At 48.0% G+C, this 25298-nt stretch overlaps 1 long non-coding RNA gene across 2 annotated transcripts in view; it reads right to left on the bottom strand.

The window, feature by feature from the left end:
- Positions 1-217: 217 nt before the first annotated feature.
- LOC144288040 (uncharacterized) overlaps positions 218-25298 on the bottom strand; it is a 41955-nt gene continuing 16874 nt past the window's right edge. Inside the window, exons 2-6 of one of the 2 annotated variants that reach the window (XR_013356002.1) lie at positions 23696-24202; positions 14935-15086; positions 12537-12996; positions 6283-9336; positions 218-2338 (exon numbers count right to left, since the gene is read on the bottom strand). This is a non-coding gene — a long non-coding RNA (uncharacterized LOC144288040). Of the gene's footprint in view, positions 2339-6282; positions 9337-12227; positions 12997-14934; positions 15087-23695; positions 24203-25298 lie in introns of those variants that run through there. The other variant, XR_013356001.1, reaches the window with a different exon arrangement.

Genomic DNA, 25298 nt, shown 5'->3' with positions numbered 1-25298 from the left:
TTGGTCCTGGCGCCACAAGAAACACCTTGATTCACCCTGAGCAGAGAACTCAGCCACGACGTCAGACTTCCAATGGGCAGGGCTAGGAGCCAACAAGTCAATGTTGCTCTCAGCTAAATCTTGTGGTCATGGATTAGGCAGCAAGAGAAAACTAAAACACGGCATGCAGGTTGTTTGTAATACTTTGCTATGGCAAATAGTGGCACAGTGAATAAGCTTTTGCTTGTATTCCTTTTATTGGAGGAGAGACAGTTTTAGGGTAAACTCCCGGGAGAATCACTGGGTCAGAGAGTAAACACATTTGTAGAGAACCTGCAGCTGTTGATGCCAAGAGTCGGCGGCGATCTTTACATTCATGGGTTTATTCAGACCAAAGAGGTGTCACTTCCATTCACAGATGAGAGACTGAGGTCCCTGGAGGTAAGTGGCCTATACCAGGACCCAGGATTACCCTCTCTCATTCCCCTCACCTGCTTCTCCAGCAGCCTCGGCCTTGGGCTTACAGTGTTTTCTTTTCTCTCCAACTTGAACTCTAAATGAATCCTTCAAGTTTTGTCTACATGCTGTTTTGTTAATGATACAGTTTGGACATGATTGGGGTATCCCCAGAATTGACCTAAAAAAAAAATGCAATCCCCAGTCTGGGGGGTGGGAGAGTCATTGACCTGCTTCCTTTTCTAGGGCAGGGAACAAAATACAGGATGTTTAGTGCCCCCATGCTCATCTCACCAAGTGTACTTTCCCCTTTCCTATCCATCCTTTACATGCCCAAACCCCACTGTTCCCATGTCCTACCACCCTCTGCCAATATACATATAATCCTTAGTAACACACACATAATATCTAGTAATTTATATTTAGTATTTAGTAATTTACAATTCCAACTGTTCAAGTATGAGGATCTCTTTGTAACATAAACTAAAATTTTAAAACCTTTGGAGTCCCTATAAAATCGATGGTGGTATTCTCAGCTCCCATTAAGAAAATGTGCACTGAACCTGAAGCCCCTCTGAATAGTCGTGGATCCCCCCAAAAGGCCTTCATCCACAGGTTGGAAATCACTGCCCTGGAGAACAGTAACTTGGTTACATCGTCATAATTAGTTTAGGAACAAGTGCACAGCGCTGACAACACTGACCTCATCTTTGGCCTTCCATATTGTTCATGTCCGTGTGAGGACCTCCCTTGGGGCTTCATGTTCTTGGAGGATAATATATGCCCTGGCCCGGAATGCAGGAAGGCTTGTTCTGGTCTTCCCTAAGGTTGTTTAGATAACTAATGGAGATAATATAGTTCACCCCCCACCACCACCCCATGCACAGGTCATACCATGAGGTCTGTTAAATGCTAATTATCAATTATGTGTATGCAGACCCTTTGACCCCATCACAGTGCCCTCTGTACCTCCCATCTCCCTATACAATCTGTAGACAAAGGTTGGTCTTAGTTGAGAATACCTGCATAGCGTCAGGATTGTCACCTGATTCTCCGGAATAAAACACTCTACAAACTGTCTGGAGTCACCTGCTTTGTCAATTCAGTCTCAAAGTGCCTTCTCAATTTGGAAGATACTTTACTGTCCCTCCTCCACCTTCTAAAAACAAGAATAGCAAAAGAGCAGTAGTAAGCCTCAAAACAAAATCTACTAACTACTCAGCGCGGATCCCTGGCGGGCACTACTACTTTTCTTATAATTCTTTGCCTCCACATCCCCTTACCAGCTCTTCGTGTATAGTTTTTATCTGACTACAATAAACACACCCGGAATGGCTGTGTGGAAATGAAGACCTAGGTTCCACTCAATCCTGACCACAACTTTATTAGCGCTCTGACTTTGATTAATGAATAATGTCTCGAAGTCTTCGCTTGCCAAATGGAAACAATACCTACCCTACAGGAGGTTAAATGAGGTGACGCTTGCACAAATACACTTTGTAAAAATGGAAGTCCTCTAAAAATACCTTCCAAACTCATCTGGCTCTGTCGCTGATCAGCTTAAAACTCTTCATCAGCTCCCCAGAGTCTTCAGGGTTAAGGACAAGCCCTGAGTGTGGCACAGAAGCCCGTCACTGTGTGGTCCTCCCGGCTCCGCAGTCCAGGAATCTGGTTCCCATCCTCCTCACTGATTCACTTATCTCGTAACAGGTCATCTTAAGGAGCTGGGCTTTTATCCTTATTTCCAATTAGGTTTGCCCCTGTTCAGAGCAGTGAGATCCTCAGAGTCACAAGGCAGCACTCCATGAGCGGACTGTCGCAGTCCACATGACGAGCTGGGCAGGAGGGACTGTCACCTGCATCGTGTCTCTCATCACCTTGGCCATTGAGTCTGCATTGTGTCCTAATGAGGAACAAATGCTGTGAAATCAGCTAGAGTTTAGCAAATGTGTGTACGACTGCATTAAATTACAAGAACAACGCTGAGGGAGGCCTGGGGGGCTCAGTGGTTGAGCCTCTCAGGTCAGGTCGTGACCCCAGGGTCCCAGAATCGAGTCCCGCATCAGGCTCCCTGCATGGAGCCTGCTTCTCCCTCCACCTGTGTCTCTGCCTCTCTCTCTCTCTCTCTCTCTCTGTGTCTCTCATGAATAAATAAATAAAATATTTTTTAAAACAAAGAAGGAACAATGCTGATAAATTGTTCTGTGGCCCTAGATCTTGACAGGAAAGTCTGTAGGCTTGGTGCCAAGCAGCGAAAGGCCTGAATCAAACCACTTTTAGGGATAGTCTTCAGTGGCTTGGGAAGGTTGGGGTGGGGGTGGGGAAGAGAGGGCTGGCGGGGGGGGGGGGGGGGGGGGGGGGGGGCGGGGAGAGGGCTGCAGGTTGCATCTGAGGCATCCAGCTACCTTCCCCTCCCCTTGCCAAAGAGGAGCAGCAATGAGCCATCGCTACTCCTAACAGGAACACCTGGCTAGGCGAGGATTCCCAGCTGGGATACAGGGAATGAGCCAGTAAAATCCTGTATCATTGTATCTCACAGCAGTGGTTCTCAGCCAGATTTTGCCTCCTCAGGGGATGTTTGGCAATGTCCGGATGCATTTTTGGTTGTTACAACTGGACCGTGGCTACTGACACCTGTCGGGGAGGGGCCAGAGATCCCTGCCAAACATCCCGCGATGCCCCGGAAAGGCCTCTCCCAACAAAGAATTATCAAAATGGCAATGGTGCTGAGGTTTGAGACATTCTGTTTCGTGGGACTGTCACTTTGGGCATAGGTTTCTCTCGGTTACAGGTGCCTTTCTGAGCACACATCTTCTGGGGGAGCCAGGGAGTGTTTCTCTGAGACACCTGCAACTCCGCAAACGTGCCTGTGCTCCCTGTCACTCCTGGGACCTTGTGCGAGCTAAACTCTTGCTCTTGCCAGTTCTCTCTCATCGTTCAGGGCTCAGTTTGGAGGTAATGTCCTCCAAGAAATCTCTCCTAATCCCTAATCTCTCCTTATCCAAGAGTCCGCTGTGGTGGGCAGAACAATGACCCCCCCAAAAGGCCTATAAATGTGTTAGGTTATAAGGCAGGGGGCAGGTAGATTGCAGGGGGAATTAAGGTTGCTAACCATACTAACCAGCTGACTTGTAGCGGGGCGGGTTATCTTGGATTATCCAGGAGGCCCAATGTAATCACTGGGCCCTTCTTCCTGGAAAAGGGAGGCAGAAAAGTCAGAGAAGGAGATAGGGCTATGGAGACAGGCCAGAGTGATTTGATGTAAGAACTCAACCCTCGGGGGATCCCTGGGTGACTCAGCAGTTTAGCGCCTGCCTTCAGCCCAGGGCGTGATCCTGGAGACCTGGGATCGAGTCCCACATCGGGCTCCCTGCATGGGGCCTGCTTCTCCCTCTGCCTATGTCTCTGCCTCTCTCTCTCTCTCTCTCTCTGTCTCTCAGGAATAAATAAATAAAATCTTAAAAAAAAAAAAAAAAAGAACTCAACCCTCCATTGTCGGCTTTGAAGGTGGAAGGAGCCAAAAGCCAAGGGAGGCGGGCAGCCTCCAGAAGCTGGGAAAGTCACTGAAACGGATTCTCTCCTAGAGCCTCCAGAAAGGAGCACAGCCCTGCCCAGCACCTTACTTTGGCACAGCGAGGCCAGGCTCAGACTTCTGACCTCTAGAGCTACAAGCTAATAAATGTGTCCTGCTTTATGCCACCGAGGCCACGGTCATTAGTTCTAGCAGTGACAGGAATGTTAATGCGCCCTCCCCAGCCCCCGGCCGTCCCACCCCCCTACCCCCCTAATTGGGTCTGCCCTGAACCGTCCCTCACCCAAGCACCCCGTGCCCCCCTCGCAGCCCCACGCCTGGGCGCCCTGGGGCACGCTCCTGGGAACCTGACCTTCAATTCCACTGGTCCCCCTGTCAACACTCAGGAACAGCTTGGGTTTGCACACACACACACACACACACACACACACACCCCACAGTTATTTGGGGACCTGGCATCTCACTAGTGAGAACTGAAAAAGTTACATATCTTCTTTATAATTCTCAGTGTCCTTAAAGGTGAAATCAGTGTCATACTTTCTTCACAAGGTGTTTGTAATAATTAAAGGAAATAAATGAAATAATGAATAGGGCACCCTGCATATAATAAACCTCGCAATTGTCACTGTCCTTATCATCATCGTCATCGTGAGTGTTCTGAACATCATGAGTTCTGAACATTTCTCTCAGCTTATACCCAAAAGGCCCACTGCCTTTAGGTAAAACCAGTATTACTAGATAGTTAAGAATCTAAAAGTTAAGCCCTTACCATTTCTTAGTGGTTTGGTCCTGAGGCTTGTACCCAATACTTTTAATGAACTTTTATTAAATAATAGTTTCAAGGGATCCCTGAGTGGCGCAGCGGTTTGGCACCTGCCTTTGGCCCAGGGCGCGATCCTGGAGACCCGGGATCGAATCCCACGTCGGGCTCCCGGTGCATGGAGCCTGCTTCTCCCTCTGCCGGTGTCTCTGCCTCTCTCTCTCTCTCTCTCTCTCTCTGTGTGTGACTATTATAAATAAATAAAAATTTAAAAAAATAAAATCTTTAAATAATAGTTTCAAATAGGAACATGGGAACATGGGGCGATGGGGTGGCTCAGTCAGAAGAGCCAGTGACTCTCAATCTCGGGGTCATTGGTTTAAGCCCTACATCGGCAACTAGAGATTACTTTTTAAAAAGTTAAAAATACTAACCAAAATGGCTAGTTAAATCTATGGGACGCTAAGAAAATTAAGTATTCAATAGGAAAAAAAAAATCAAGCTGAGCTTTGACTGGAATTGTCTGCATTTTTTTTTATAGCTATTCATTCGACAAAATATTTTACCTCTAATTTTCGGGGTTGCCTTCATGTAGACACTGCCTAAGAAAACTATCAGACTTAAGCTTATTGGAAGCAAAAGAGAAAAGGCAAAGTACGATCTCCAACAAATGGAGGAGCACGTGGGTGGCACAGTCGGTTAAGTATCCGACTCTTGGTTTCGGCTCAGGTCCTGATCTGAGTCATGATCTCAGGGTTAGGTGATCTCCGAGTCCTGAGATTGGGTCTCGCGTCAGGCCCTGGGCTCAGCGTGGGTTTCACTCTCCCTTTCCCTCTGCCTCTCCTCCCACTCTCTCTCTAAAATAAATAAATAAATCTTAAAAAAAAAAAAAAAAAAAAAAAACCTCCAACAGATGGAATAATGGCTTTTTCCATGAAAAAGAATTTGGGACAAGTGATCTGGGACATCTAATGCTGAGAGGCAAAGTATAAAAGGAACGAAACAGGTGGCTTCAGAGGGATAATTTTAGCCAGAGCCAGAGCACTCTGCAGCAGCTTCTTCGGAGTGTAAGGGAGGTCAGTGCCCTGGCCTGTGGCTCTAGAAATGCACTAGAATGTTCAAGTACCTTCACAAAATTATCGGGGGGACAGCAAAGCCAGGACTGACACTGTTTTTACAGTTGAAAAGTCATACAACCCTACAAGGGCTGTGTTTTCCATTCTTGGAACTTGCCCTCGGTGCAGACTGTCATGTTCAATTTTTGCCCCTGGTAGAGTGTCCATGAGCTTGGCACGAGGACTCTGAACACGCCCATTATCATCCTGCTAATATTTGAAGGGTCAGGGCAGTAGGCAAGGCCTGAGGCTGGCGATGTCCAAATCTGAGCAGACCTGACCGGACCATAGTCATTTATGTCCATAGCTTTCAAACTTTGTTAAACTATAACCTACATTGGGAAACACATTTTACTTCATGCCCCAGTACACACACATACACACCCGTGCGTGTGCGCACACACTCTACTGAAGCAAACATTCCAAGAAAAAATACCTACTATGAGCACAGTGACTCTGATATTCATTATTCTGTTCTCTCTCACTTGATGTTCACACTGTTCATAGCCCCCTAAATCGAAAAACATCAGTTTAAAAAACACTGGTGGTAAAGGTCAAAATCTGAGCACATTCCTTCCAAGCTAGTTTATAATTGGAGGGGTCTATGGGGCTCTTCCATTTATCCTTGTAGGGTGGTCAAGAGAGAGGCAGACAATGCTCTCAGAGTCTCTGGTATTTTTTTTTAAGATTTTATTTATGTATTCATGAGACACACACACACACACACAGAGAGGCAGAGACACAGGCAGAGGGAGAAGCTCCCCTGCAGGGAGCCCCATGGGGGACTCGATCCCAGGACCCCAGGGTTACTGAGCCAAAATCAGACTCTCAACCACTGAGCCACCCAGGTGCCCAGAATCTCTGGTCTTATAAGATGACAATACCTGGTGCACCTGGCTGGCTCAGTTGCATAAATGTTTGCCTTCAGCTCGAGTCATGATCTCAGGGTCCTGAGATGGTGCCCTGTGTCAGGCTCCCTGCTCAGAGGGGAGCCTACTTCTCCCTCTCCTTCCCAGTTGTGCTCTCTCTTTCTCTCTCTCTATCTCTGTCTCTTCTCTCTCTGAAATAAATGAATAAAATCTAAAAAAAAAAAAAAAGAGAGAGAGAGACAGAGACAGAGAGATGACAATACTTGCCCTGCCTCCTTCATGGACCAATTATGAGGATCCAATGAGCTGATTCTGTGGCAGCGCCAAGGAAGGGGAGAGGGCTTTGCCATAAAACTTGCTGTTGAGGTTAGTAGTGGCCTGGCCCTCTGAGAATCCATCGTGAGGCCTTAATTTGGAAGATTCCTCCTCCAGAGAGTGAATGGGAGGAGGGATTCTATTTTCATGTCAGAACCAAACCACCCACGGCCTTGTACCTAACTCCGTTTGGTCATCATTTGTTTGCTCGTGTGAATTTAACTGCTATCTAAGGCACCATAAAATGATTAAACAATAAATCCTCAGCCAACAAACAGCTTCTCACTGTGTCTTCTGCAGCTAAGGGATATTTGGGAGGACAAGCAGGCTTCTGAGGACTGGGAGAGCTGCTGGTAACATAGGTCAGGAGGGTATCTTTTTCTTATGCGAAGTCTATAAAGAAGCGGAGGTCCATAAACAGATAGCTCCTGGGGTCAGTCCTTCTATCCAGCACCGAGGACCGGCTCATTCCCGACACTCACACACACTTGTTCAAAAATTTACCATCTGGGTCTGGACAGAGGTGATAGTTACACGGCATTGCAAACGTACTACTTATACTTTAAAACGGTCGGTGTACTAATGCCCTAAATATAACTTCAAAAGACTCAGTTTTAGGTAAATTTTACCTCAATTTCTAAAAAACAAAAACAAAAGCAAAAAACAGTATATAGGAACACATACTGTCAGAACAATAAAAATGCAGGGGTTTGGGGATCCCTGGGTGGCGCAGCGGTTTGGCTCCTGCCTTTGGCCCAGGGCGCGAGTGCTCGCTTCGGCAGCACATATACTAAAATTGGCCCAGGGCGCGATCCTGAAGACCCGGGATCGAATCCCACGTCGGGCTCTCGGTGCATGGAGCCTGCTTCTCCCTCTGCCTATGTCTCTGCCTCTCTCTCTCTCTGTGTGTGACTATCATTCATAAATAAATAAATAAATAAATAAATAAATAAATAAATAAATTTTTAAAAATGCAGGGGTTTTGTGTTTTTATTCCAGTTTTCGGACACTCGGGTAGAGCAGAAAACTTTTAGGGCTTTAACTTTGAGCAAATGAGAGACAACTCTTGATAAAGATGAAAACAGCTGCACCACCTCCCCCCAAAAAATGGCCAGTTTGACACAGTGCAGCAGAAAGCCTGAGGATCCAGACTGGACACTGTTTCATTACCTCCTCTGTCGCCTCAGGGAGCCTACCTCATCCACTCTCCCCTTCTTCTGTTCAAGAGTGACAAGAGTGGTAGTCCCTGACCCGTCCCCCTGCTCACACACTCATTGGCCAAGGAAGCCATTGCTAGGCCAGCCAGAGGGTGGGGTGGCTGTGAGCCAGCACCCCGCCCCACAAGGGCACCTCCTCCAGTGGACAGTGCAGGTGGTCCAATAGATGCTCTCTCAGGACATTTGGTAGAAGCCACAAGGAATAAGTCTGCTGGTAAAGGCAGGAGCAGAGGCTTAGAAACCAAATATTTGAGTCATGGGGTCTACAGGTGCCGATTCTGAAGAGCCACCTACCAGGTACTATTGTCACAGTGTCGCCAGAGCTGCCATTGAAGAAATGGAGCAATGACCACACCCAGATTGTCCCACCCGGCCTGACCACAGAGGTCTGACCATGTGGCCTGAGTTAACCTCCTGTCTCCTTTATTTCCCTACGTAGCCCTCGCAATAGTGGAAGAACCAGAGCAGGTGTCTGCATCCTGAAGCTGAGGAGAGTGTGACTCACACAGAAGTGCCGCAAAAGGAAGCAATTAAATAGACTCTGATCACTCCTTGCTTCCCTAATGGAGGACTGGTAGCTACTCTTGTTACTGGTTGGGGGTCTTATTCCTCTTTCTCTTCTGCTTTGCGGCCTCCTCTACAGAAGCCGAGAAAGCCCAACACCTCTGGCCCAGTCCCTCTGTACCTGGGCATGATGACCACGTGACAAGTTCTGCCCAATGAGACATAGGTGGAACTCTTGGAGGGCACGAGGGGCCGGTCTGGGGAAGCTTTTACTTCTATGTAAGAGGACCAGGTCTGGGAGCAGTGGCCCCCCGGCTCTGCCCCTTCCCACCCTCCTACCTATAGTAGAGATGCGGTGCCAGCACTGTGTCGGCCCTCTTACCGTCCCAAAGTGACAAGCATGATGACAGAAGACCCCCATGCTAAGAAGGGCGTGACCAAAAGACAAAGACAGAAAGGGTCCTCCAGACATTGTGGGGCTGAACCAGGGCCAGCAGCTTCCTGCCTCCAGACTTCTCGTTCCATGAAACAAAATGCTGCTTTGACTGAGTACTGTCATGTGCAGTTTTCCTAACTGATAACACCGTACCTGTAATACAACAAAATAAGTCTTACAGATCCATGATCTCCTTAAGTACACTTTCTAGTGAGCCTCACCGTATTCATTCCACAGTTGAATCCTGTCATTCCAACTACTTCTCATAAGATCTCCAGCTTGGCGGGGGGTGGGGGGGGGTGGGGGGGGCACTCCTGGGCAGCTCAGTTGGTTAAACGTCTGCCTTTGGCTCAGGTCATAATCACTGGGTCCTGGTATCCAGCCCAGCACTGGGCCCCCTGCTCAGTGGGGAGTCTGCTTCATCCTCCCCCTCTACCTCTTTGTACTCTCTCTCTCTGTCAAATAAATAAAATCGTTTTTATTTCTTTATTTTAAGGATTTTATTTATTTATTCATGAGAGAATGAATAACATCTTAAAGTTTAAAAAAAATCACTTTGGGGCAGCCCCGGTGGCTCAGCGGTTTAGCGCCGCCTTCAGCCCAGGGTGTGATCGTGGAGACCCGGGATCAAGTCCCACATCAGGCTCCCTGCATGGAGCCTGCTTCTCCCTCTGCCTGTGTCTCTGCCTCTCTCTCTCTCTCTCTCTCCCTCTCTCTCTCTCTCTGTGTCTCTCATGAATAAATAAATAAAATCTTTTTTAAAAAATCACTTTGGGTTTTGTTATGGAGAGAAAGAAAGGGACCCAACCTCCACACAGGTCAGCGCCTGGGCCCTTCAGCAGCACATGAAAGAGGAGGATTCGTGTTTGAGCGTGCCTCCTCTCACACCCATGCTGCTGCTGAACATAGTTTCCTGCACGAAGGATGTGGAGACCTGAATGACATCCACTGAAGCAATACTTCATCACTGCTTCTGTGAAAGGGCCATGATAGAATGGCTGCAGTCCTCCATAAAATGATCAGGGGATGGTTCTTAGAAGTATCCAGCCGTACACATATTAAACATCTGCCCCAAATGCTCAGTAAATTCCCGAGCGAGGGAGCCTGTGCTTAACTAGCTCACATGACACAAGCTCTAAGTCGGACACTCCACCAATTCAGGCTCCCTAAACAAATTCCTTGGCAGAAGGAAGAACAAGGAGCAGCTGTATTTTTCAACCCCGGTGCTTGGGTTGGACCTGATTAGAATGTGTATCAGGTTTCTTTTATCACCACTGCCCTTCTTCGCAGGTCAAGGCCAGTTCTCACTTGAGGGCTTGAGTCACATGAGCACACATTCCTCTTGAAGGGGATAAGTGCCAAGCTTGTTCAACCAACACCACAAAAGGGTTTTGAACTGACAGAGGTCTCTGTATGACCAGAAGCCCTGTCCTTAATTTGGATTTTCCAGCAGCCTGGGAAAAATTCTGCAGCCAGGGCCATAAAGACCCACATTGCCACCATCACCCTTTCCCCCACTTCCCCAAAAAGGGACATCTGGACTTTGGCTGGGGCACATTGATCTATTCCAGAGAATGCCCTCCACACTTTGACACGGTATCTCTCAAAAATTAGGGGAAAAAAAAAAAAAGTCCTACATAAACAAACAGGATGACCTTTTCCCCAAATGTGTTTCCTTTAATCAGAGCTCACGGAAGAATTAAAACTGAGGATAATTTGACAAATGGGTTCACATGCGCTACTCCCTGTCCTCTTCCCATTCAGGCTATAAATTTTAAAAAAAAAAAAATCTTGATGGCAATGGCCAGATGGTTTTTCCGGTTGTGACTCTCTCTCTCTCTCTCTCTCTCTCTCTCTCTCTCACACACACACACACACACACACACACACACACAGGGGATGTGAGCGCTTAATATTGGGTAATATTTTTTAATTGAAGTGTAATTGACATGCAACATTATATTAGTTTCCGGGGAACAACCTTGTGGTTCTACATGTGTGTACATTGGGAAACGATCAGCACAATAGTATCTAGTCACCACCTGTCCCCCCAATTTTTTTTTTTTTTTTGATGTTCGGTACATTATAATCAGCGAAGACAATCTGGGAATTGGCAAGCCCAGGCGGAGAGTCGCCTCCTGTCCTCCACCCTCTGTGGGAATGCCATGCCGATGGCCCCACGCTGGCCCCTCTTTACTTGCTCTCCATCCCTAACGACGCTTTGCCTAAAATCGAGCCGTAGTGGCCTACTCCCCGGGAGAACAGGAGCGAGGTAAGGTGTCCCCCTGGTGTTCCCACCCACGGCCAGCTGTGGGGGGCTGGAAAGTCACTCCCCCAGGCAGGCCCATGGAATTGCTGCTTGCTAATTTTGTCTGACTGCAGTTTACAACCTTAACTTCCTTTGAAGATGCTTACTCACTTCATTTTCTGGTCCAGGAAACTGGGGTGGCATCTCCCGCCACTAGTGTGTATTCCCAGTCTTGAGTCTTGCTTCCACATGTGTTTAGTAGAGAATGAAAGAGAACAAGAGAAAATATGCCCGGGAAAAACCTGATAAAATCTGTGGAACGTGGTAGGTTGAATGGAAACACCCATATTTGACCACAAATCCCACCTGTGGAAAATAAATATTAAGGGGATCCCTGGTGGCTCAGCGGTTTAGTGCCTGCCTTTGGCCCAGGATGTGGTCCTGGAGACTGGGATCGAGTCCTGCATCGGGCTCCCTGCACAGGGCCTGCTTCTCCCTCTGCCTGTGTCTCTGCCTCTCTCTCTCTGTGTCTGTCAATAAATAAATTAAAAACATTTTTTTTTTTAAAGCATGAATTCCTTTGGGGATCCCTGGGTGGCTCAGCAGTTTGGGGCCTGCCTTCCGTCCAGGGCCTGATCCTGGAGACCTGGGATCGAGTCCCACATCAGGCTCCCTGGATGGGGCCTGCTTCTCCCTCTGCCTGTGTCTCTCTGCCTCTCTCTCTCTCTGTCTAGAATGAATGAATGAATGAATGAATGAATAAATCTTAAAAAAAAAAAAGACCCTGCTTCACCCATTTGCACATTTACACGATCGAGTAGTTGAGAATCACTGATGAAGTGCCGTGCTGGGTACAAGGGGGGTGGGGGGAGTGCCTTTGCAGAGACTTATGGTCCGATGGGAGAGGAAAAAAAGATAACCCAACAATTACATAATGGTCTGAGCAGACTTTTGGAAGGCTTCCTGGGGGCGATGACACTTGAGCTGAGCAAATCTTGAAGCGAGGGTACAGGTTCTCAGTCGAAGAGCTAAATTAAGCCGGTGACAGGGGGAGTGGGGAGAGGCCAGAGAGACAAGGATGGAGAACCCGGAGAACCTGACTCACCTGGCAAGTGGTTGAGGTAGGACCTGGGCTCCTGGCTGAGACCACAGGCCGTCTGGTGGTGCCACGCACAGCACGGTGACCTTGGAAAGGGGGCGGGTTAGACACAAAGGTGTCGGCTCTGTGGGGGGCTGGTTGCAAGCTGGTTGCAAGCGTCTGGGAGAGCCTGTGCTCTGTGGGTGCAGAGCCCGAGGCCCAGGGAGGAGCTGGAGATGAACGCAGCATCACTGAAGCCCCGCAAGCAGGAGGCCCGGCCACAGGTCTGGGTGAGGTCTGGGGGGGCAGACAGAGGGGCAGCGGGACCCCTCTCAGGAGGGGCCAGCTTGGAGGCAGGAGCCGGAGGGCCCGAGAGGGGTGGTGGCTGACATGTCACTTGCCAAAGGGGACGAATGAGACACACATAGGGGTGAGGGATGCTACGTTTTCTTCTTGGAAAGAAGCGCGGGACCAAAGGAGGCAGGACCTGAAGAGGAAGAAAAAGGCAAATCGTTGCGTTAGAGACGCAGGGAGGGTAAGGCCACCTAGAATGGTCTGGGCACACCCGGGCACACCTGGCTTAGGAGCTGAACAGCATCACACTTCCACAAAAGGCGAAGAGTTGGTAGAGAGCTGGGCTGACTCCGTCACTAATAAGCCAGCTGATCTTATGCATTCCAGCATCTTCTAGCAAAGAGGTGAAGCTGGGGAGCCCCTAGGTTTCCTTCCTCCCCGAGGACGGGCGCCCTTAACTAAAATGGTCCAGGCCCCGTCTCCGGGCCCTGCTCAGAGGCCCCTCCTGAGCCCCGGGGAAACGAGTCGTACAGGCGTGGGGGCAGCAGGTGCAGCGAGTGTTCCCGGGGCCTCCCGACCCTAGCAAGAGCTGGAGCTCTGGGCATCCTGGTCAGGACAGGAAGGCCAGCGCGCAGGGCCACCGCAGCTCGGAGCGTAACACGTCCCTGGCACAGGCCCCGTGCCCGTGGGGCTGCACAGCTGCAGAGGGGGCTTGTTCAAGCAGAGCCACATCTGTTCCCACAGTCCTCTCGGCTTTTTGTAGCCATGCGCCAAGCTTGTCCCAGACCTTTGACCCCCAGTGTCATGCCAGGATCCAGCACAACAGGGGCCTTTCCCATCAGAAAGTGAAAGGGACAGGCCTCATTTTGGAGAGCATAGAGCTGCTCTATCAGAAAGCAAGCCTTGGGGCGCCTGGGTGGCTCAGTCAGTTGAGTGGCCAACTCTTGATTTCAGCTTAGGTCAAGATCTCGGGGTCATGGGATCAAGCCCCATGTGGAGCTCCACGCCCAGCAGGGAGTCTGCGTGAGATTCTCTCCCTCTCCCTCCCCCTAACCCCCCCTCAAATAAATAAATAAATCTTAAAAAAATATTAAGCCTCTTAACAACTTCCTCTCAAGGCAGCTGTTGAAGGGATCCAGGTCCAGCTGATCACTATGGAAGACGTACTTCCAACGATTTACTCACGGCCCCATAAATCTCTCCTGGATTTTAGCATCTTGGTCCAAACCATCGTGTTGTCTTTCCCCTCTTGAGTTAGAATTGAAAGCCAGGTCCTCTAGGAAGCCTGACAAGTGACTTGCTCAGCGCTACATCCCAGTGGCGAGGACCACACACCGAATGACTCTTGACTTCATTAAAGGTTCTGTCGATGCTATTACTTCACTACTTAAGAGCATCAACAATCAACCTATCTTGCTATTTCTCCTGTATTGTGCGACTTTTCATAAGTTCGTAGCTCATCTCCCAAACCTAGTGTTAATATTGTGTCTTCGTGCTTCTCCTTAGCATCAGCGTGCACAGCATTTTGTACCTAGAGCTGCTCAGTAAAAGTTTGACTGAGAATCTAGATTTTTCGCCAAAGGGCTTCCTTCCCCTCAACTCCCTCTGGGCTCATCCTCACTCTGCACCTGTTTATCCTCTGACTTTAGACACTGCCCTCTAGTACAATTTCTCCTCTCCAGAAAAAATCAGAACAGTCAAGAGAAAACAGCAAGACTCATGGAAGGCAATTAAATGGAGTTAAGGTCCCTGGGAAAACATTCTGTATGGCTGAAGAAAACATGCTGAGAATAATTCTTCCAAGCCAAAAAAAAGTCCTGAGGCCAAATTACTACTTTGTACTATGAACTGAATCATGAGGCTCTATTAACAGGGAGGTGACCTTGACATAGGACATAGTTAGAGCTGACAAAGGCAGTAACATGCAAAAGCTGCAGCGGGATCCATCTAATCAAGCTATTCTTTTAAAGACTCGCAGGGAATTACCAGAAAACAAAGTAAGACCAAGAATACAAACACCACACCAAGTCAAGACAGCACTTGGAGGCAGACTTTACGGGACAGCTTTGGCTGACAGCACTTACCACCCTGCATCTTATATGTGACCTTTATCAGATACCGCAGAACTCACCTGGGTAAGTGTCTCGGCCAGTCTGGGCTGCTGTCACAAAATGCCAGAGACGGGGTGGCTTACAAGAGAAATCCATTTCTCAGAGTTCCGGAGGCTGGAAGGCCAAGATCAGGGAGCTGGCAAAGCCATCTTCTTGCTGAGTCTTCACATGGCTGAAAGAGGGCAAGAAAGCTCTGCGGGGTCCCTATTTTAAGGACACTAATCTTAGTCATGAGGCCTCCATCCTCACGCCCTGGTCGCCCCGCGAGGGCCTGAGCATCTATGAGCATGACCTCATCTATCCTCCCTGTCCCAGTCACTAGGGCTTTCAAAACAGAAAGCCTGCCCATCTCCATCTCCTTCATGGTTCTCTGCCGCCTTCAGAACAAAACCCAAATGCCTGGGTATGGCACCCAAAGCCCTTCTTGATCCGGCTCTTAGCTTCAGCCCCTCTGACGTGCTGAGCTTTGGCTCTGGTAAAGGACAAGAGGTTTGCCCACCGTACAGTACTCGTGCCTCCCCGTCTGTGTGCTCAGTGCCCCTTCTGCTTATTTGCAAAGACCGCCCCAATCGTTCCCCTCTCAACATCCATTTCCCTCGCAAGATACCCTTGCTACTTCTCTCATTAAGAGATGGCATCTCGGGATCCCTGGGTGGCGCAGCGGTTTAGCGCCTGCCTTTAGCCCAGGACGCGATCCTGGAGACCCGGGATCAAATCCCACATCGGGTTCCCGGTGCATGGAGCCTGCTTCTCCCTCTGCCTGTGTCTCTGCCTCTCTCTCTCTCTCTCTCTCTCTCTCTCTGTGTGTGTGTGTGACTATCATAAATAAAAATAAATAAATAAATAAATAAATAAATAAATAAATAAATAAATAAATAAATAAGAGATGGCATCTCTTTCCACAACCACTGAAGCTGATCTGGCCTGTGACTCCCTTTGACCGTTAGAATGTTCTGGAAGTACATACTCTGTGGTTTCTGAGCCTGAACCTCAAAAGGCCTCCAGCTTGTGTTCACTCTCTTGAATCCTTACCCAACCAGTGAACTTCATTTTTGGTTGTAAATGAAACACCACAATCTGAAGCTTTAGAGTATGATTTCTCAAGCCATTCTGAGGAACTGGATAAAACAAACTAGAAGTTTAGGGCATTAACCCCCGACCCTGGATGAACCTCGACCAGTTGGAAATGAGAAACAGGAAGGAACCAGACAGGTGCATCCTCCCTCCTTTCCCTCTCCGTGGCCTACGCTGGGGTATGTCCCCTCTTGCAACCCTCTACACGAGCAGATGTGCCATTGAGCAGTGTCTTCACAGTTCACTGCAGTAACGTCTCTCAGAGCAAATCCGTGCATCTTTCTTTGCTTCCTGTCCCTTTTGGTTCACCTTCCTTGCCCCAGGCTTGCACACCTAAAGAAAGGGTGAGCATCCTAACCTGTATCTCAGGTTCTGTTTTCTAGAAGATAAGGCGTAGGCAGCAGTCAATGTACACATGTCACAGCTAGGAGGTCTGTTCCTAATTCAGCTGCTCTGGGCATGAGGTCAAGAAATCCCAGAAAGCACAGGTAACAGTTTCCTGTCGCTGCTGTAACAAGTCATCACCAGCTTAGTGGCTTAGAATGACACAAAATTCTTCTCTGAATGTTCCCCAGGTCATAAGACTGAAATCAGTGTCACTGAGCTGAAATCGAGTTGTTTGCGGGGCTGGTTCCTTTTGGAGGCTCTGAGAGCTGAATCTGCTCCCCTGCCTCTTGCAGCTTCTATTGGTGGCCTCTGTTCTTTGGCCTATGACCCCTCCTTCATCTTTGAAACTCCTCACTCCATCTCTGCTTCCACGATCATATCGCCTTCAAATCTCCCTTGGCCTCCCCGTGATTGAGGGCCCCGTGATTGAGGGCGCATCCAGATAACCCGGGATATCTGGATATCAAAAGTCTCTTTTCTGCCATCTGTGTTCACATCACAAGTTCTGGGGATTGGGACGTGGATATCTGTGGGGCCACTATTCAGCCTCTCACAGTACATAGACCTGACTGCCCCCATATATTCACCCCCGAGTATGACAAAGCACTTGCCTCCCGGAGTCCTCAGGCAAGTGTCTACTGACGTATCAGGCCCCCAGGTTTTAAATGAAAGGCCAGGTTTATAACATAATTCATCATTAATCTGGACAGATACTCTATCCCTTTTTCTCACATCTTAAATAAATGATGTCTTGGAGAGTTTAATTGCATTTGGTTGTCACAACGTGAACCAGACACTTGGCAATTACCTAAATAATCTGGCCAATTTGCATGTCAGATGCCCCTTATTTGTATCTGAATAGGTAGATGTTCAATCTCTACTTCCCTGTGTGCTGGATAGACCCAACTCGTTCTGGAGCAATAACTTCTCACGGTTTCTAATGAGAAATTGGAACTTATTACATCAAGTGACATCACATTTAGTCTCTTTCATGGCCTGTTTCTATGACTTATAGGAAATCCACTAGGCACCAAGACAAGAAATGGATGTAGGTGAGTAGATCACCCAATTGTCCAGGTCTCATTTCCTTAATGTTTTATGCCCCTAAAACCCTCTTCTTGGTTTAAACCAATTTATATTTTATATATATTTATATTCATTTATTCATATACATATAAATATATCTTTATGTATATTTATATATTTATATTTTATATATATTTAAATGTGTAGAATGGGAAAAAATTGTGATGACAGCTTGTTTTAAGGCATTCATTTGGCTGTGTTTTTAAAAACCATATTTTTTCAAACAGATGATGTGTTTGTCCATTCTGTCAATAAATACTAATTTCATTGCTATGCTAACGCTTGTAGCAAGGAGCAAATCAAAGTCCCTACCCCACAGGCCTTACACTATGTTTAGGGGGGACAGATAATAAACACACAGACAAGTACACAATATCAGGTGAGACATCTTATAAAGAAAAATAAAGCAGGGCAAAGAGAAAGAGGGTGTTGGCATCATGTCAAATGAAGTGGCCATGTCTGAGAGGAGACAATGAAATGAGGCCATAAGCTTGCACACGTCTGGCATAAAAGCAAAAGGAACAATCCATGTAAGAATTTGAGACATGTAAAAAAAAAAAAAGAATTTGAGACATGGACAGCAGGAAAGGCAGTGGTCCCGAGGTCAGTGTGACTGGCTTGTTTGAGGACCAGCATGGGCTCTGGGGTGGCTGGAAATGGAGTGATGGTAGATGTTTGAAGGGTTGTGTCCCCTAAATTCATACAATGAAACCTCATCCCCAAGATGGTAGTATGAAGTAGGGCCTTTGGGAGGCTCTATGAATGGGACAAGAAAAGAAACCCCAGACTAATGCAACATTGTGTGTCAAGTATGCTCAGAAAAATTTAATGGAAAAAAAAAAAAAGAAAAGAAAAGAAACACCAGAAAGCCCCCTTGCTCCTTCTGCTACATTAATACACAGTGAGAAGACATCTATGAACCAGGAAGTGGGCTCTCCTTTAGACACTAGGGCTTAGCTTAGACTTTCCAGCCTCCAGAATCATAAGAAATAAGTTTCTGTTGTCTACAGGCCATCCAGTCTGTGCTCTTCTACGTAGCAGCTCAGGGGAACTAAGACTGGAGACAAGATCAGATAGCTAAGCCAGGGGAAGTGCAGGGAGGCACTCTCACCTCTAGCCTAATACCATCCCATGTCCTCTGGTTTTCAATTCTTTTACTTTCTTAAGATTTCCTTGATCGCACTCCATGGGTTCAACAGCAGTGTAAGACCCCTAGTTGGGCACTGATGGGTAGGAACCATGGTTGGTCACTGGCTCCTATAAGCTTTGGACCTATCTTCATCACGTCTCACTGCCTTGTTACTGCGGTGCCCTGCAGTTATGTGCATGTGCGCCACCTCTGCTCAGCTGGCCGGGACTGGGAGCTCCTTCGGGCAGGGCCACGTCTGCTAAGGTGCACCTCCTCCCCATCCAGGACCAGGCCTGCCCATGTTAAGCCTCCATAAAATTGGCCACCTAAAAGGTGAAAGAGGCTGCTCAGTTTCTCCAAGTTGTGTGTCATCATGAACCAAATGGCAACTCAGAGACAGAGTGTTCACTGTCTCAGTTGGTATTGTGGCCTGAGGGCAATGCAGGGCACACTTTTCCCATCAGGTCGTTGACTGGCGAGGGAGAAGAGGGTACACAAGGGGCCTCTTCAAAAGGTGCTTCAAGCAGCCTCCACCCAGGGTAGGCTGGGAAAGTCCGGTCCACCAGGGAGGTCCAGTGTGATGGTTAATTTTGTGGGTCAATCTGACTGAGCTAAGGGATACCCACATAGCCGGTAGGACGTTATCTCTGGGTGTCTCTGGAAGGCGTTTCTGGAAGAGATGATACTTGAATCAGTCTGCTTGGTAAAGAAGTTCGCCCTCACCAACGCAAGTGGACATCATCTAACTCAGGGCCTGAATAGAGCAAAAAGGCAGAGGAAGACTGAATCTGCCCTCTTTTTTTGAGCTGAGACATCCACCCTCTCCTGCTCTCAGACATCAGTGTTCCTGGTTCTCTGGCCTTCAGGCTGGGACTGAATTACACTGGCTTTCCTGGTTCTCCAGCTTATAGAAGACAGACCGTAGAACTCCTCGCCCTCCTTAATCACATGAGTCAATTCCTATAATAAATCTCAATTTTATATATATCTACATATATATCCTATCGGTTCTGCTTCTCTGGAGAACCCTGACTAATGCATCCATATATGACTACTTCTACCTTCATCTTCTAGACAGCTTTCCATCTGACTGCCTCTAATCTAATAGGCTTCTAGGCTCCTCTCTGGCCTTTTGGTCTTTGGATGGGAAATTATATCCTCGATACTAAATTACTACTTTCAGAGACTAATAACCAGAATTAAGTGTCACACACATGTCTGGCTACAGAAAACATCAGAATTCTCTTTGGATCCTATAAAGGGCTGAACTCAAGTTGGGTTTTTACATTATTAGAAAACCATGACTGAATAATGTAGCTTTTGTATGTTCATGCCAAAAGGGGGGGGGGTGATTTGAACTGAATTTATGAGCCTCTTTTTTTTTAGAGGGAGAACTTTATTTATTTTTTTATTTTTTAAAGATGTTTATGTATTTATTCATGAGAGACACAGAGAGAGAGGCAGAGACACAGGCAGAGGGAGAAGCAGGCTCCATGCAGGGAGCCCAATACAGAACTCAATCCCAGGACCCCGGGATCACGCCCCAAGCTGAAGTCAGACGCTCAACCACTGAGCTCCCCAGGTTCCTCTGAATTTCTGAGCTTTATTTGTCACTTTTAAATTTACCTCACATTGCACATCGAATCAGGAGGAACATTCTATCCAATCTATTTGCATTACTATTTCAGATATATGCCAATATTCAACTGTGAGTCTCCAAACATAAGAAGAAGATTACAACTCAAGTTTAGCTTTGACAGAAGTGAAAGGGAGGTCCCATACCACGAGCATCACCCCCAACTCCTCCCTCCTGGGCACACGTGGCTCGGTCAGGTCCAATCTCCCTGAGTCGGCAGGTGCCAGAGCTGTCTTCGGATCATTGCTTCTCTGTGACAGTCTCTGCTGGCCCACAGCCTTCCTTTCAGATGGATTATTGACCACTGTGGTGGGGGACAGTCTGGACCCAGTGGGAACTCCATGGGTGTAGGGCCCCCAAGCCCAGAGAGAGCTGAGCTTCAGGCACAGGGGTTGGATTTCTCAGCTGCCACAAGTTAAAAAGCATCACTTCTATTTTTGTTTGTTTTTTTTTTGTTTGTTTGTTTGTTTTTGTGAAACTGGATTTGTGACAATGGGTGATAAAAACAAGCAAAATAACTGAGCAATTAATCACCCATAGTGATTGTCATATAGACTCCCAAATTGACCAGTGTGCATTAAGCCTGTGCTTTTCAGTAGTGAAATCGTTTTTATCGTTTTCATTGGTGTGTGGGTGTGTGTGTGTGTGTGTGTGTGTGAGAGAGAGAGAGAGAATAAGAATAAAGCAGCCATTTTTCACCTCCCTGGGCCAATTTCCACCCCAGGCCTTGGCACATATTTCCAGGAAGTGGGCTGGGGATCCAGGACCCAGGGATCAAGATATGAACATAGCTACAATCTCACTCAAAATCACATCTTCCAGCTGACACCCAACCAGGGTCTGTTCTGTACCAGGGCACCCAGGTCTCTACCCTGTGGGTGAGCATCCTGCCCATGCAGCAGACTGCTGAGGATGCTTCCCCTCACCCACACACTCGCCATGCTGGGTGCTCTTCATGCCTTCCTGGGGATCCAAGCTCCTGTCTGGTGTCACCTTCCTTCAGCCTGAAGAACTTCCGTGAGCACGTCTTGGAGCACAGGCCTGCCAGTGACAGATACTGTTTTCTTTTCTCTGAAAATGTCTTTATTCCACTTTTATTCTGGAACGCTAGTTTCTCTGGATATAAAATCCTGGGTTGATGAGGGGTTTTTTTTTTTCTTTCTCCCCCCACCCCCTTTCAGTACTTGAAAGATGTTCTACTGTTTTCTGGTCTCCATTGTTTCAATGAGAAGTCAGAGAACTTTTGAATCATTGTTTTCCTGTATATAAAGAGTGACATTTTGCTCTGGCTGCTTTCTGATTTTTTTGTCTTTGGTGCTTCACAGTTTGACTATCATGTGCCTGGGCATGGTTTACTTTATATTCATTTTGTTTCATTGATCTTCTGGTATCTATAAACGGCTTTCACCAAATGTGGGGAAATTTAGCCATGATTATTTTTAAAGATTTTATTTATTTATTCTTGAGAGACACATAGAGGCAGAAACAGAGGCAGAGAGAGAAGCAGGCTCTCTGCGGGAAGCCTGTGGGACTCGATCCCGAGACTCCGGGGTCATGCCCTGAGCCAAAGGCAGACACTCAACCACTGAGGCACCCAGGCGTCCCCTCTGCCTGCTTTTGACCACATTCTGCACCTCAGGCAGTTTTCCTGGCCCCAGGGTTCACAGTGTTAGTCTATGGGAGGGACAGTCCTTGGCTACTCCCAGAAGTGGACCTCTGTTCAGTATGCTGACAGGAAATCATCTGACAGCCCAGCTCACTCCCCCTCTTGCCCTTCTGACCTCCCAGGAGGTTCACCGGGTCAGTGTGAAAACAGAACTCCTCTACCTGAAAAGTCCCAGTGCCAGCAGTGGTTGTACAGAACCGGATTCCTTCTGTTATTCTCATGCAAACATGATTTTTAAAATTAATCAGTTTCTAAAATAATCCAGTCCTGAATTCATCCATTCTAAGTCAAAAGGATTATGAATCCAGAGGAATAAATACTGAGTGAAAAGGCCTGGGTGAGGCCCAGATCTCTTCTATACCCCAGCTGTGTGACCCCAACAGGTGACTTGCCCTCTCCAACCAGCTACATACCAGGAGACCATTGCACTCCCTTGTCCCCTCACCACCTCACAGGCTGATCATGAAGACCAAATGATGCAACACACAGAAACGTTATTATAGACTATAGCTGACATGAATATTCTCCTGTGACTCCATGAAGTCCCAAAACTAACTTCTAATCCCTGGGCCGTGGCATATAGAAGGGCTTGTGTAAATGTGTGAACAAATGGTATAGATAGGATCCCATTCTTCCACAGGCAGTGCCTAAGGGGCAATGGGGTGGTGGGGGGATTACCCTTCAACTAAGTTCCAAAGAGAGGAGGGCCAGCTTTTCTTTTCTTGAAAATGCAAAGCTGAAGACATTTATTTGTAAACTCCAGAAGAGATGCAACCCTAATTGGCCAGTGTTACTAGATATGCTGCTGACCAGCTCCTCGGGAAGCCTTGGAGGGGAAGCAGAAGCCCGGAGGTCACTGGCCAGGAAACTAGATGGTATTACTTAATAAATAGGAAGGAGAGGGACACCTGGGTGGCTCAGTGGTTGAGCATCTGCCTTCAGCTCAGGGCGTGGTCCTGGGATCGAGTCCTGCATCGGGGTCCCTGCATGGAGCCTGCTTCTCCCTCTGCCTGTGTCTCTGCCTCTGTGTGTCTCTCATGAATGAATAAATAAAATATTTTTTTAAAATAGGGAGGACGGGCAGCCCCGGTGGCTCAGTGGTTTAGTGCCACCTTCATCCAGGGGTGTGATACTGGAGACCTGGGATCGAGTCCCACATCGGGCTCCCTGCTTGGAGCCTGCTTCTCTCTCTCCCTGTGTCTTTGCCTCTCTCTCTCTCTGTGTCTCTCATGAATAAATAAAATTAAATCTTTAAAAAATAAAATAAAATAAATAAAAATAGGGAGGAGAAAGGGACCCTGATTACACTATGAGAGCCTTTCACACGAAAGGAAACTAGTTTTTAATTTTGATCGGAGGAGGGACCTGAGAATTAGGGATGATACTGGAGCCCCACTGTGAGCCCAGCACCTAGCCAGAAGAGGCTGCTGGGAGACACCTGGGGAAGCAGAGTTGGCCCGGGGGAGGGAGAGTCACAGCTGTAAGTAAAGGCACAAACGCAGGGAAAGGGGAAGCATGGTTTGGAAGAAAATGAGACCGAAGCCACCATTCAGTCTCCCTGGGCTCAGTGCCTCGTGTCTGAAATGAGTGAAATATACCCACTTTTTAGAGTTGTGCAACTATTTTCCAAAAGTCTTCCAAAGTACCCCCTGCATCCATGACATTTTGCCCAAGAGAAAGGAAAAGTGGCTACGGGGTTGAAGGAAGTCAGAGTAGGAGCTGGACGGGCAGCTCCCCTAACAGCCTTCCCCACCTTCTCCAGATGCATCCCTCCCAGCTGTGGCCACCTTTGTCCCTGCTCACCTTGCCTCCTTCTGGGTCTTTGAACACACTGAGCTCCCGCACCTTGCTCCCTGGTGGGCTCTTTCTCACTATCCAGGTCTCTGCTCGAACTTCACCTCCTGGGAGAGGCCTCTCTGGCCCCGGGCCTCAGCTCCCTTGTGGGGGCCGGTCACTTCCTATCACTCCGTCCGTTGTTCTCAAAGCCCTTGATGCTATCTGAAATTATCTTGTTTACTTGTGTGATTGTCATTGTCAGTCTGCAGTTCTCAGCAGGATGCAGGCTGCCTGAGAGCAGGGGGCCTGTTTGCCCATTGCAGCATGCACAGTGCTCGGAATCCTTTGAAGTCCTGACAAATATTTGATGAAAGAATGAATAGGATGAGTTGAGGATTCCACATGATGATGATGACGTGCCTGAACACTTGGAGAATGCCCACTGGTTTAACGATGGTATGTAGTATTAGTAGCGTCACTATTTTTCCTCTTTTGTTCAAGTCTGTTTTGTTGGATAAGGCAGTAATAACGACCCTGAAATGGGAGAGCAAGAAACTCTGATGTTTCAAACAAAACAAAACAAAACAAAACAAAACAAAACAAAACAAAACAAAACACCGTCCTTTTTTCTGGAGGACAAGAGCAAGACCCGAATATTCTGACCACTAACCCTCCAGAGGCAGCTGTGAGCACTGGGGAGCACACAGGCCCATGGCCTAATGCTAATCAGCAGTGTGACCGTGGGTAAGCAGCAACCTCTCCGCACCTGTTTCCCCACCTGAGAAACAAAAGGGATCAACCAGATGCTGCACGATCCCTTCTAACTAGAACCTAGAACTCTCTCTCATCTCCTTAAACTGTTCTTGATTGCCTCCTGGAAGAAAAGCAAACAAACTAAAGACAAGTGTAGGCAGAGATTCTAGAACTAAACATTGTAGACAACTCTCAAATGGTTGGATGGGACAGTCTCCTTTCTAGGGAGAGAGAGGGGAAGACCCAGGAGAGGTCTCAGAACACCTTCTCCACCTTCGATTCAGGTTAGAGACTAACTTGGCTTTGAACACTTACCATCAGCTCCTTTATACCTGGATGTCCTTTCACCCTTAACATTAGGAGGTAGGCATGGCCATCCGGTCTGCAGGGTGGGGGTGGGGGTGGAGGGGGTGCTGCAAAAGGCCACACAGCTGCAAAGCACAAGCCTGGGAGTGAGAACCAGGTTTGTCTTCCCACTCTTTCGGCCCCCTAGGAGGTGGGTGTTTCCACCAACAAGTCCCAAACCTCCTGATCATCAAAATCACAGGGAACACCTTCCAAGGGGCCCCATGACACCAGAACCTTCAGGGGCGCTGCTGGGAAATCTGTGCTTATCAAAAGCTCTCCCTGTCCCAGAGATCCAGGCCGACGAGGAGCCCCCTGCATTAGGCTGGGCTGGGAGCCACCTCGCCACTGGGCGCTGTCCCAGAACGTCCCTCTCCTCTCTCGGCCCCTCCCTGCGGGGCTGCACCTGTGCCCACCCCACCAGCAGCGCCTTCTGCTGGACACCCCTTCGCACCTCAACTGCCACCCAGGGTGTCCAGCGGCGCTCCCCACCCCTTAGTAGCATCGAGAAATGGAATACAGTGTCGTTCCC

The sequence above is a fragment of the Canis aureus genome, chromosome 17 (genome assembly GCF_053574225.1).
Source record: "Canis aureus isolate CA01 chromosome 17, VMU_Caureus_v.1.0, whole genome shotgun sequence".
Lineage (NCBI taxonomy): Eukaryota > Metazoa > Chordata > Mammalia > Carnivora > Canidae > Canis > Canis aureus.
This window is presented reverse-complemented; position numbering and strand designations above follow the sequence as displayed.